Raw genomic sequence first — 14171 nt, 5'->3', positions numbered from 1 at the left:
GAGGACGACAACAATAAAGAAGAGTTACGCATAACCATCTCTATGAACTCCCAAGGTTTAAATATGATTTAGAGGTTTAGATATCCCATGATTGATGTCCAAAAACAAAGTAATCAGCTTCTCTGGAATGTAACCACTTACGGACCGCCCTCCGCCTTTATAAAATATATGTGATTCAAAACTTCCGGGTAGGGGGTACGCACACATCCTCGGCCCCGCCTGTGTGCTCGTTCGCTACAGCACAAGTCGGTTAGCAGGTACCAGTCAATGATTTATGGCCAGGGCCTGCTGATCGGCTTAGCAAATGACGGTACAGAGCTCTGTGTTTACTAACAACACAGGGCTCTATACACGGAGCAGAGGTGTGGTCGTTTTTTTTCTCCCTGCTAAGCGGGAAGATAAAACAGCCACATGTCTTAGTAAAAGCAGCACACACACTACACATTTTAGGCACACAATCAACCCTTTGATTGTCCATTAAAGTTAACCCCTTCCTAGCCAGTGTCATTAATACAGTGACAGTTTATAGTATTATCACTGAACACTGTATTAGGCCCCTTTCACACTGATGGAACGATCGGGTGCGCTTGTCAGTTTTTCAGGTGGACCTGATCGGACCATCCACTGCACTCTATGGAGCAGTAAATGTTAATGGACATGTGTCCATTGACCCCGCCGACATTAAAACATATGGATGGGGATCTGTTTCCCATCCCTCTGGTGGATCAGATGACAGTCGGATGGAGACGTACAGGCAATCCGTTTCCATCTGACAGCCCATAGAGGACAGCGGGCTGTGTCCATATCCACTCTGCATCAGTGGAGCTGACACAGACCTGTCATCCCTCTGCTCAGCGGGGATCAGCGGAGAGATACCGAGTGTGAAAGAGGTCTTATAGGGCGTACACACGGTCGGACTTTGTTCAGACATTCCGACAACAAAATCCTAGGATTTTTTCCGACGGATGTTGGCTCAAACTTGTCTTGCATACACACGGTCACACAAAGTTGTTGGAAAATCCGATCGTTCTGAATGCGGTGACGTAAAACACGTACGTCGGGACTATAAACGGGGCAGTGGCCAATAGCTTTCATCTCTTTATTTATTCTGAGCATGCGTGGCACTTTGTCCGTCGGATTTGTGTACACACGATCGGAATTTCCGACAACGGATTTTGTTGTCGGAAAATTTTATCTCCTGCTCTCCAACTTTGTGTGTCGGAAAATCCAATGGAAAATGTCCGATGGAGCCCACACACGGTCGGAATTTCCGACAACACGCTCCGATCGGACATTTTCCATCGGAAAATCCGACCGTGTGTACGGGGCATAAGTGTCACTGGAGATGTCATTATCAGTTAGTTACTTCCTACCCAGTGTTAGCTGGTGTCAGATTGTCCACAGTACTATCGCAGTCCCATTACCTCGCCGCCATTACTAGTATAAAAAAAATAAACATTCCAGTATCTATACCATAGTTTGTAGACACTATAACTTTCACACAAACCAATCATTGTACACTTACTGGGATTTTTTCTTTTTACCAAAGACATGTAGCAGAATAGGGTTAGCCTACATTTATGAAGAAATTTAATTTTTTTTTATGGATATGTTTTATAGCACAAAGTAAAAAAAAGTTTTTTTCTTCCTCAAAATTGTTGGCCTTTTTCCGTTTATATAATACAAATCAAAAACCCAGTGGTGAGCAAATACCACCAAAAGAAAGCTCTATTTGTGTGATTTTTTTTTTTTTTATAAAGTTAGTTTGTGTACAGTGTTGCATGACTGCATAATTGCTAGTTAAAGTAGCGCAGTGCCGAATTGCAAAAAATGGCTTGGTCATGAAAGGGTGAAACCTTCCGGAGGTCAAGTGGTTAAAATATAAATATATATATATATATTTTTTTAAATTCTTTTTATTGACAGATATAGAAAAAACATATTGGTACAACAACCAACAGGCTCAACATGAGCGTTAAAAAAATAGAAATATTTAAATTATCTAAATAGGAACTTAACTCACTCGTACATTTCCCCAGTTTAAATGTACATTTAAACTGGGGAAATGCTCATCACCTTCGTCAGTTTAAATTCACTTATCACACAATTCACAGGACAGTCAGCAGGAAGAGTGCCCCCTCCCTCTTACAGTCAGGATCTTTCACGTGGCTTTGGAACCAGAACTAAGCAGCGTTGCATGACTGCGTATTTGCCAGTTAAAGTAGCGTAGTGCCCAATAACAAAAAATAACCCGCTCATGAAAGGGGAGCTAAAGTGGTTAAAGTAAACCCCAACTGAATGACGTTTAGATTGCTAAGGCATTATATATTGTAAATCGTTGCCATTTTAAAGATAAAAAAAAAATTGCTCTTCCAATTCCTACTGAGTGCGGGACAGACAGCTGGCGAGACGGACATCATCTGCATTACAGGCTTCCGGGACACACTACAGCTGATACACCTCATTGCGGTTTTGACCTTCCATAATAGAGGGTCCACCTATTGGTAAGGGTACATCCTAACTTCAGTGTTGTTGACGTCACATGGTGGAGGATTTGTTTGGATTGTTCATATACAAGCACTCAATTCACTACTTCACACTGCTTTGCCTTTTATAATTTCATTTTTGTCACTTGGACTGTTTTCACAGTTTGGACTCTTTTTTTCATTTTAGAATTTATAGCGCAACTTTTCCAGTGTCCTGAGACCTGATCCGTTTTTATGTGCCCAGCTTCTCCCTGGAGTTCGCCCCCGCTCTCTCTCTCTCTCTCTCTCTCTCAACCTTGCTCATCTGGTTACTGCAACCTTGGCCTGATTACTGGACTTGCCTCTGCCTGCTGATTCTGTACTGCTAATGCCCAGCTTTTACCAAATGTGGCCTGCTTACTGGACTTGCCCTGTCTGCTAATTTAGTTCCATGCTGCCCAGCTGTTACTGACCTTGGCCTTCTCACCAGTTTCCGGTTTCAGTCAATTGACTACTATGGCACTCATGCCACTCTATGCCTTCACACTCTGTCTCCACCTTCAGGAGTGTTGGGCAGGAGGTGCAAGAGGAGCCCCCACAACGTTCCAGTCTCCATCAGGTACTTGAAAGGACCACTCCTCTGGGTCCAGCCAATCGTCTGGACCTGAAATTTACATTGCCAACAAGTAGGGATGCCCCCCCCCCCCCCGGTTCGCACCAGAACATGCGAACAAGCAAAAAATTTGTTCGAACACGCAAACACCGTTAAAGTCTATGGGACACGAACATGAAAAATCAAAAGTGCTAATTATAAAGGGTTATATGCATGGTATTGTCTTAAAAAGTGTTTGGGGACCTGGGTCCTGCCCCAGGGGACATGTATCAATGCAAAAAAATTTTTTAAAAAGGGACGTTTTTTCGGGAGCAGTGATTTTAATAATGATTAAAGTGAAACAATAAAAGAGTAATATTCCTTTAAATTTCGTACCTGGGGGGTGTCTATAGTATGCCTGTAAAGGGGCGCATGTTTCCCCTGTTTAGAACAGTCTGACAGCAAAATGACATTTCTAAAGGAAAAAAAGTCATTTAAAACGACTTGCCGCTATAATGAATTGTTGGTCCAGCAATACACATAAAAGTTCATTGGTAAAAACGGCATAGGATTCCCCCACAGGGGAACCCCGAACCAAATTAAAAAAAAAAAAATGCATGGGGGTCCCCCAAAATTCCATACCAGGCCCTTCAGGTCTGGTATGGATATTAGGGGAACCCTGTGCCAAAATTTAAAAAAAATGGCGTGGGGGTTCCCCTCAAAATCTATACCAGACCCTCCAGGTCTGGTATGGATTTTAAGGGGAACCTTGCACCAAAATTTAAAAAGAAAAATGGCGTGGGGTCCCCCCAAAAATCCATACCAGACCTTTATCCGAGCACACAACCTGGCAGGCCGCAGGAAAAGATGGGGGACGAGAGAGCGCCCCCCCTCCTGAACCGTACCAGGCCACATGCCCTCAACATTGGGAGGGTGCTTTGAGGTAGCCCCCCAAAGCACCTTGTCCCCATGTTGATGGGGAGAAGGGCCTCATCCCTATAACCCTTGCCCGGTGGTTGCGGGGGTCTGCTTATCGGAATCTGGAAGCCCCCTTTAACAGTTTAAAAAGAGCCGTCACCTGCGAGGATGCGTCATATGGCATGTGCCTCCCATGGAGGCAGATCTTCTTTAATTTTTTTTTAGGTCTGTCGGCGGAGGTGAATGGACTATGTGGGACAGTTTTATTTTTTTATTTTTTAATAAAGGACTTGTTTTTTTTTTTACCATTTTCACTCTTTTTTTGTGAAATGGTACAGGTACAATGTACCCGTTACCATTTCAAACAGGGCAGGGGGCCGGGATCTGGGGGTCCCCTTGTTAAAGGGGGCTTCCAGATTCCGATAAGCAGACCCCTACAACCACCGGGCAAGGGTTGTAGGGATGAGGTCCTTCTCCCCATCAACATGGGGACAAGGTGCTTTGGGGGGCTACCTCAAAGCACCCTCCCAATGTTGAGGGCATGTGGCCTGGTACGGTTCAGGAGGGGGGGTGCTATAAAGTGAAGTTCTGCCTAAGACAAAATCCAATATACCGCTCTAGCTGTAGCAAGACTTCAGATTCTTTCCTTAAGTCTGATGTACACCACTTGTCTCCAAAACGTGACTTCAGCTCCTATCAGGTGCTCGCCCAGGAGCACATCTGCACTTCGTTTTGCCGCTTAGTCATTTGTGACGGCATCATTGTGTGGCCAGTTCATTTCTACATTCCAAGTGGTTAGAAGGGCATCTAAAGTCCTCTTTTTAAACAGTATTTGGTTATTCATTAGGTCAGCATTCAACCTCATTGTCTGGTCCTCAAAAAAAAAAAAAAAATCTGTATTTGATTAGTTAATTCTATAGAAAGCGTTTCATATGCTTCACTAAAACAGGATTATCTGTACAAAAGAACTTTTTGTAAGAATAAAAAGCCAAATTAATTGGCACTCCCAAACACTTGTGACCTGCAGGAGTACTTTGGAAAGGCTGGTGTATATTGACCAGCGAACAAGCAGACGCTTTTACAGCAGGTAAATGAGTTTTCTCCGCGGCTCCTTTCATTTGCTCCTACACTCATTTAAAAGTGAGATATTGGATAGAACAGTCAAATTTAATCTGACCCTTTTTAACACGATTTTCACTTCAGGTAAGGAGTGACAATTGGGTGGTATTAAGCATGCTCGAATATGAAGTGGCTGAGAGATATTGACGAGGAATAAAGAAAGCATGTTCTGGACATTTTCATTAATTGAAAAATGTTGAAAACATCTTTTCAGACAATTCTCGGGAATGCTAGCTGGCTCTTGTTCTGAGAGGCAAATACAAAAACAAAATATCTTGCTCTCCAAACCAGTTAGTCTCTTGAAAATTAATGAAGAAAAAAAAAAAAAAAGATACTTGCCTATTTTAAGGGGTTGAACATGAAGTATTATTACAATTATTACCATCATGATTATTTTTGAAGTGGAACTTCCATTCAAAAACTCTTTTGAGACTAAAGGCTAAGAAAAGGGCACATTACTCTTTGGAGTTATCGATTTCCTTCTTTTTATTGCTGTGAGAGTATTGGTGAAAACATGAAAAACTTCCACAATTTCTATTATACATACTTATTTCAACTAAAAAAAATGAACCACATCTAAAAATGAATTAGTCAAACCCCAAACATTGATAGTCACTTACTGACCCTTCATCTCTGTAACCCCTAAACCGAAACCTAAGGCCCCATTCACACCTCAGCGTTTTGTGGCTTGAAGCTCGACGCTCCAACACGCTGGAGGAGGAAAAAAAATATATATAAATTATATATAATTTTATAATCTATTATTCTCTATGGAGACGGTTCACATCTCCACTCCGAATCGCCTGAAGCCCAACGCCTGAAGCTCAAAAAAGTTCTGGAGCTTTTTTTGTAGTTCGAATGGGGTAGATTTGAGCATTTTTGCCACGTTTTTATTCCTACAGAAATGAAAACGCACCATTCACGCGTTTTTGTGTGATTTTCTGCTCAAATGAAAAAAATTAAATAGTAATAATATATGAATAAATGTAAAATAAATACACAAATAACTAAAAATCATCATAGATATTAAAATAAATTATGTAATAATACACAAATAATAATCAACCCCCAACTTTAAAGAAATATATTTATATATAAAAATAAATTATTAATAGTTATAATAATGAAATAATAACACCCCAAAAAAATATTAATACTTTATTTATATAATTGCTGTTAGATCCCTTTCACACTGGGGCGGTTTGCAGGCGCCATTGCGCTAAAAATAGTGCCTGCAAACCGACACGAAACAGCCACTGCTGTGTCTCCAGTGTGAAAGCCCCGGTGGCTTTCACACTGGAGCGGTGCGCTAGCAGGACGGGAAAAAAAATCCTGCTAGCAGCATCTTCGGAGCGGTGAAGGAGCGGTGAATACACCGCTCCTTCACCGCTCCTGCCCATTGACCATTGCCTCTCCTGCCCATTGCCTCTGCAGAGGCGCTTTGCGGTGGTTTTTAATCCTTTCTCAGCCGCTAGCGGGGCGGTTTTAAAACGACGGTAAATCGCCGCTAATAATAGCGGCGCTTTACTGCCGACGCACCTTCCGTCACAGTGTGAAAGGGGCCTTAGGTTTATGGTGTTTAGTTATTTTTTTAAGGGTTTATTATTCATTGTAGTAGTAAGAAAAAGGAGGATGAGGAGAAGGATGAGGAGAAGGAGGAGGAGAAGGAGGAGGAGGAGAAGGAAAAGGAGAAGGAGAAGAAACACCCTAACAAAAAATAAATAACCCAAACTCCTAACCCCTTACCCTAATGAAAAAAATAACAATAAAATTAATAATAAAAAAAGAAATAAAAGCTAATGGAAAAGCTAAAAAACCTAGCAACAAATGATGCAACAGATAATAGTTTTCTCGGTTGGCTAATAAAAAACGGCAAAACTCAAAAACACTGTAAAAAAACGAGCATGTCGCTCATAAAAACGTGCCAAAACCGCAAAAAATAAAAAGCGCAACAAAAAAGCTGGGAGAACGCTCAAAAACCCTTCACACAGGTGTGAATGCAGCCTAAGGCTTACACCTGTGGGTTGGATCGCTAAAAAACACAAACCAATAGTCTTACCCAGAGCTTTTTTTCAGCAGGAACTAGGGGGAACTCAGTTCCACCACCTCTGGCTCAGGTCTTCTGCTTCCTGCTCACCACTATCACTTGGTAACACTGAAGTCCAGCTTCTGCATTTACAAGTGATAGCTCATCTCCCAGTAGCTCCCACAGGTCAGATCTCCTGCGCAGATCCCACTGAGTGCTAGACAGGGACAAGGGAGATACAGAACAGGTGACCAGGGTTCAGTGCAGTCATGGGTAGGAGAAGGTGCGTGGTAGGCTTCACCCTCTGTGGTCTCCATTTTTTCCCTGGTGACCAGTTGTTGATGCTCCTACTGCATGATCTCCCTTGCAAGTGACTGTAGTATAGTATAGTATGCTGGGAGGTACTGCAGCCGGATAGGTGTTTCAGCTTAATATTGCAACAAAGGTAAAACATATGACAGATGGTGGAGCTTTTAAGGGGGGGGGGGGGCAGTGGAGGGAGGGGTTGTATGCAGGGGGAAGAGCTACTATTTGATGCCATTTGGCAGGTATGTGAGTGTAGTGGGCATGGTTGAGTTCCTGCACCTATTCTCTGAGAAAAAAAGCCCTGGTCTTACCACCCCCCCAACTGCTTCCCCTCAGCTGCCTTTGTACTGGGGTATACACATGCCACAGCCAAAAATAATGCACACTGCCAAGTTCAGTGGGCAGCAACACCTTCCAGTCAAGTGAGGCTGTGCTGCAACCTCATACAAAGCACGTAGTTAAGAATTGGTGGTGCAGGCTTTTAGGGGTTAAAACAGGCCGTGAGGAAGCAGATTTACTAAACTTGGTGCCTGAAAAATCTGGTGCAGCTCTGTATAAAAATCAGCTTCCAGTTTTTTTTTCTCAAAGCTTAATTGAACAAGTTGAAGTTAGAAGCTGATTGGCTATCATCTGCACCAAATTTTGCACTCCAGTTTTAGTAAATCAACCCCAATGCCTCCTTATGACCTATTAAATGCCCACTTAAGAATAATCTGCTTGTATAAGTAAGCCCTTTAAAGCAGAGCTCCACCACAAAGCAAGGTCCATAAAGACATGGATGAGCGAGTTTGGGGTGGAGGAACTTGACTGGCATGCACAGAGTCCTGACCTCAACCCGATAGAACATCTTTGGGGTGAATTAAAGCGGAGACTGTGAGCCAGGCCTTCTCATCCAACATCAGTGCCTGACCTCACAAATACGTTTCTGGAAGAATGGTCAAACATTCCCATAGACACACTCCTAAACCTTGTGGACAGCCTTCCCAGAAGAGTTGAAGCGGTTATAGCTGCAAAGGGTGGGCCAACTCAATATTGAACCCTACGGACTTATGGCCCGTACACACGGTCGGATTTTCCGATGGAAAATGTCCGATCGGAGCGTGTTGTCGGAAATTCCGACCGTGTGTAGGCTCCATCAGACATTTTCCATTGGATTTTCCGACACACAAAGTTGGAGAGCAGGAGATAAAATTTTCCGACAACAAAATCCGTTGTCGGAAATTCCAATCGTGTGTACACAAATCCGACGGACAAAGTGCCACGCATGCTCAGAATAAATAAAGAGATGAAAGCTATTGGCCACTGCCCCGTTTATAGTCCCAACGTACATGTTTTACATCACCGCGTTTAGAACGATCGGATTTTCCGACAACTTTGTGTGACCATGTGTATGCAAGACAAGTTTGAGCCAACATCCATCGGAAAAAATCCTAGGATTTTGTTGTCGGAATGTCCGAACAAAGTCCGACCGTGTGTACGCCCTATAAGACTGGGATGCCATTAACCGGTTCCCGACCGGCTCACTTCTTTACGGGGGCAGAATGGCACCCCTGCGCAAAACCCCATACCCGGGGGACCCGATGCGTGTAAACACACGAATCCCTGTGCTGTCAGAGGAGAGGAGACATGCCGTTTGTTCCTACTAAGTAGAAACAGCGATATGTCTCCTCTCTCCTCTTCCACTCAGTCCTATCCCCATACAGTTGGTACACACATTTAACCCCTTGATCGCCCCCTAGAGTTAACCCATTCCCTACCAGTGATATTTACACGGTAATCTGTGCATTTTTATAGCACTGATTGCTGTATAAGTGTCAGTAGTCCCAAAAATGTGTCAAAAGTGTCCGAACTGTCCGTCGCAATACCACTAAAAATCGCACCGCACTAGTAAAAAAAATAAATAAAAATGCCATAAAAATACCATAAATCTTTCCCATAGTTTGTAGACGCTATAACAGTATATCTCTTCTGTTATTTTCAGAGTGGATTAAATATTTTGTTCCCTAACCATATACTGTAGCTGGTTATTAATATTTATCACTGCATATAGGTATTTAATAATACTTTTTTTTTTAGACTTTACATATTAACTAAATTGAGCACTGCACTTTTTCATTGAGGTTTTCGTATGTCGTACGGACCTGACAGCAGGGGGTAAATCTGACAAGCAGACTGCCGCCTGTCAGATGAAAGCAGTCCAGTGAATTCGGCGGCACTGGATTGCTTATCACGCCCCCAAGTAACAGCACACCCCTACTCCCCGGTACACTCCTGCCATGTATCCTGGGCTCCATTTGCCCATCTGCGAGCCCAGGACCGGCATAGCTTCCTCACTAACGGGGGGCCCCCTGTCAGTTTCCCCCACGAACATAAATGCATGTGTTTTGGGGGCACCTACGCATGAAAACGTAGATTGTAATACACGTTACATATCATAAAAGTGAAAACACGCCTACTTCCACTATCTCAGCGCTATGTAGCTCATAAAATATAAAAACTATTTAAAAATACCAAACACTTCAATAATTTCAATGGCTAGCAACCGCTTAAAATATTAAACTGTATAAACAAATAGTAAAATGTCCACAGGCACCTGAATGAGTACCTATAAATACTATATCAGTGCTACTGTCATTAATATGACTAGCTTTCATATGATTTAGCATATGAGAAAGGTGAATGACAGATGGTGATAACCAATCCCAAAGACACAGGTGGGGATCCTAATGTTGAATTGTAGAAGTGCGCCTCACACCAAGATCCTCGAGCCGCACATCACGCTCCCCTTAGGGGTTCTCACTCACCAGAAATATAAAACATCATCAAGCCTTAAGATGTTTTAGATAGCCGTCATCCACATCCTGGATTGGGTAAGGGCTGCATGTCATCTCCACACGTACTTGGATAAATAAGAAAGAAGCTCCAGATTCCATTTTATCCTTTATTGCAATTCCCAATGACAATCTCCAGTAAAATCCAACAGCATGGAATCGATAATAGCATCTATGGACAACAGCGTTACCTACAGCCCGAGTTCAGCACAAGACACTCAAGCACAGCAGGACAGCGTCTGCTGCTTACTTCCGGTTGTCTCTTCCTGGCTGTGGAACGCAATAGTCACTTCCGGTCGCCGTAAGGTCACATCTGACACGTTTCGTCATTACGACTTCGACTGAGGGCGTCTTAATGACGAAACGCGTCATTAAGAGTGTGACCTTACGGCGACCGGAAGAGACAATTGCGTTCCACAGCCAGGAAGAGACAACCGGAAGTAAGCAGCAGACGCTGTCCTTCCTGTGTTTGAGTGTCTCATACTCGGGCTGTAGGTATTGCAATAAAGGATAAAACAGAATTACACTATCTGGAGCTTCTTTCTTATTATGTGTACGGATGATGACATGCATCCCTGCCCCACAATTATGTGCGCTACAATTAAATTTAGTGTATTTTATCCTGAAATTTTGCGTTTCCTAGACTTTTGTGGTAATATCGTGCAACATAAAAAATTGGAACTACCACTATTTTATTCTCTAAGGTGTCTGCTTTCGGAAAATATAATACAAAAATGTTTTGGGGGTTTTATGCAATCTTCAAGCATAAAATTATTTTTTAAACTTGTATAAAAAAAAAAAAAAAATGCAAAAATGGCTCTGGCCAAAGGGTTAATCGAATAATCAAAATAATAATCAGCCAACGAATTGGTTATGAAAATAATCGTTAGCTGCCGCCCTACAACAGTGTGCTGATTCCATATTGAAAATGCAGTCTAGCAAACAGCATCTTTAAATGAACATTCTGGGGTTTTTTTTTTCTTCAGCCAGCCCGCAGATTGCTGTAAAGCTGACTTTGTCATTTGCGATTATACTTCACATGTTCAAGAATTCATGTGTTTTGGAGGATATACGAGAGGAAAATTGAGTGAAGTTCCCCATATTCATCCCTTGGATTACTTTTGAAGACAATTGATCTCCAGCACAAAAGTATGATTGGAACACTGAAGGGCAAAAAATTCATTTCCATACTTTCATTCAAATTGAATTTCTGTAGAGCACTGTGCACTTCTTATGTAGCCGGAGGATGAGAAGGTACAGTCATTTCCAGTAATGACCTAGCATACGAGAGATTGTTCTGATATGGCACTCTTGAGAGCTGCATAGTTTTGGGTATTATAAGCAGTAAGGATATGGATATATGTACTGTATACTAGGTGTCTGCTATACAACAGAGGTCAGTAGTAGGTCAATGTTTTAACCACTTATTCTAACCAGACCTATTCTAATACTTTCTGTTTACATTTAAAAAATCTGTATTTTTTGCTAGAAAATTGCTTAGAACCCCCAAACACACATATTATATAATATATATATATTTTTTTTATTATTTGTTTTTTTTTTTTTTTTTGCAGAGGCCCTAGAGAATACAATGGTGGTTGTTGCATTATTTTAAATCACACAGTATTTGCACAGTGTTTTTTTAAATGCTATTTTTTTAAAGAAAAATATATGTGTGAGAGACCTAGCCGGGGACAGAAGCTTTTGGAGAGGACTGAATGCTAGCCTCTTGCCTTCCGATTATGGGCCATGGATTTTAAGGGAACAATACTCTTTGCGAGGTGTATGCCTGGGGACCTTGAAGTAATGGTACTTTGGATTCAAGTCCATGTCCCCCCAAAACACACAGACTCTGAGAACCCTGTATATGCCATATTATAGTGATGGCTTCATAATGCTGAGGCTCGTAGAAGGTGCTGATGTCATCAACTCCAGCCACCTGTCTGTCTGTTTTCTGCTAGAATGTATTTTTTGTAAATAAGTCTAATATGGGATCTAAGAATCATTAAATCCCCATTGTTGTTTGTGTTAATTAACTCTGCTATTGTGTGAATGAGTTCTGTGTTGATTTGTGATAATGTTGAGTGTGTCTTCTGAGCTACAAGCCGGCAAGTCCGGCCTAAAGGTCATGTCTCTGAGTCATCTAGGCTGTCTAAGGGCTCTTTCCCAAAGGGTGCAGATCTGTCATGATCCGCCCCGTGAACACCCGCTTGCTCAGCGGGGATCGCTCCGCCGATCCCCGCTAAGCAGGAAGATGACAGGTCCATCGCTGCACGCTGTGCAGCGGCGGACCTGTCAGAGCGCCGCTCTCCCCTATGGGGGGATCTGATGATGACGGACCGTAGTGTCCGTCGTCACCCAATACGATCCGAAAATGGATGGAAAAGTAGGTTTTTCCTCCATTACACTTTTCGGATCGGAGCGGGTCGGATGTCAGTGGACATGTCACCGCTGACATCCGATGCTCCATAGGGATGAATGTATGTCCGTTTTTCATCCGAAAACGGAAGGATGAAAAACGGACATACGGATCGTCCGTGTGAAAGAGGCCTAAAGGGATTAATTAGCTCATGTTAATTAGGTTTCTGGTCACAGGTGTATTTTCAGAGTAATATGAGCAGGAGGTATGCACCTCCTCTTTTATTGTATATAAGACTTGTATTCTTTTCAATAAAGTCTGATTACTGCTTGACCCTCAACACAGAGCCTTGTCTCGTACTTGGGGGAGAATTATTCGTATGGGTTTCTTGTTCGGCTGATTGGAGTGTTCGGTAACTGCCTTTGTGTTCGGGAATGGAATGTCCTAAACGACTTTAACCCCCTTCATACTCGGTGTCGTTACAATAGGTTAATGAATTTAAATGGCAAAATTAAAAACAATATATAACCCAATTTTTTGGTAAAATGTAAAAGATGACACTACGCAGAATAGATACCTAACATGTCACATTTTAAAATTGCGCACGCTCATGGAATGGTGACACACTACAATACTTTAAAAACTCCATGACGGATGCTTTAGAATTTTTTACAGGCTACTTGTTTAGAGTTACAAAGGAGGTCTAGAGCTAGAATTATTGCTCTCGCTATAATGTTCTCGGCCATACCTCACATGTGTGGCGCGAACACCGTTTACATATGCATATGCAACCTACCCATGCGTTTACCTCTACCCACGAGCACGGGGGGGTAGGGACACTTGACCTTTTTTTTTATTAACTTTTTTTTTTTTTTACACTGTCCCTTTAATTATTTTTTTTAATCACTTTTATTGCTGTCACAAGAAATGGAAAACATCCCTTGTGATAACAGTAAAGTATGAACAGATCCGCTTTATGGAGACAGACCACAGATTTGCCCTCTACCCTTGAAAGCTTGAGATTAAACAAAAAAAAAAACATTTATCTCATGCTTTCCAAGAAAAAAAAAAAAGGCCTTGTTTGTAATCTCCGCAGAGCTAACTGGTTCCATTCTGTGTAATGTTACAAAATTTAACACTTGCATTGCTTTTATTCAGTGTATTTTTATTTAGGTGATACTAAAGTTTCTTTTTTTTTTTTTAACAAACCTGTTATACTTACCTGTGCTGTGCAGTGGTTTTGCACAGAGCAGCCTGGATCCTCCTCTTTTGGAGTCCTTCTTCGCCCGCTGCTGTGTCAGCCAATGAGGAGAGAGAGTCCAAGACAGCTGTATGTCTCGTTCAACATCGCTGGATCGAGATTGGCTCAGGTAAGTATTAGGGGGGGCGGAAGGGGGCTGCTGCACACAGAATGCATTAAGATAAAAAACCTTCTGCCTTTACAACCACTTTAAGATTTCAAAACACCATTAACAACTTGCTGCACAATCACATATATATATGTGAATGTGTTCAAGTGGTTATACCGAGGCCATGGCTGCAGGTGCCATAATCC

General features: G+C 42.2%; 1 protein-coding gene across 4 annotated transcripts in view; it reads right to left on the bottom strand.

The window, feature by feature from the left end:
• Positions 1-14171, bottom strand: part of STXBP4 (syntaxin binding protein 4) — a 259435-nt gene that overhangs the window by 125137 nt on the left and 120127 nt on the right. The gene's annotated exons all lie outside the window — the stretch shown is intronic.

This window comes from Aquarana catesbeiana, linkage group LG12 (genome assembly GCF_042186555.1).
Source record: "Aquarana catesbeiana isolate 2022-GZ linkage group LG12, ASM4218655v1, whole genome shotgun sequence".
Taxonomy (NCBI): Eukaryota; Metazoa; Chordata; class Amphibia; order Anura; family Ranidae; genus Aquarana; species Aquarana catesbeiana.
This window is presented reverse-complemented; position numbering and strand designations above follow the sequence as displayed.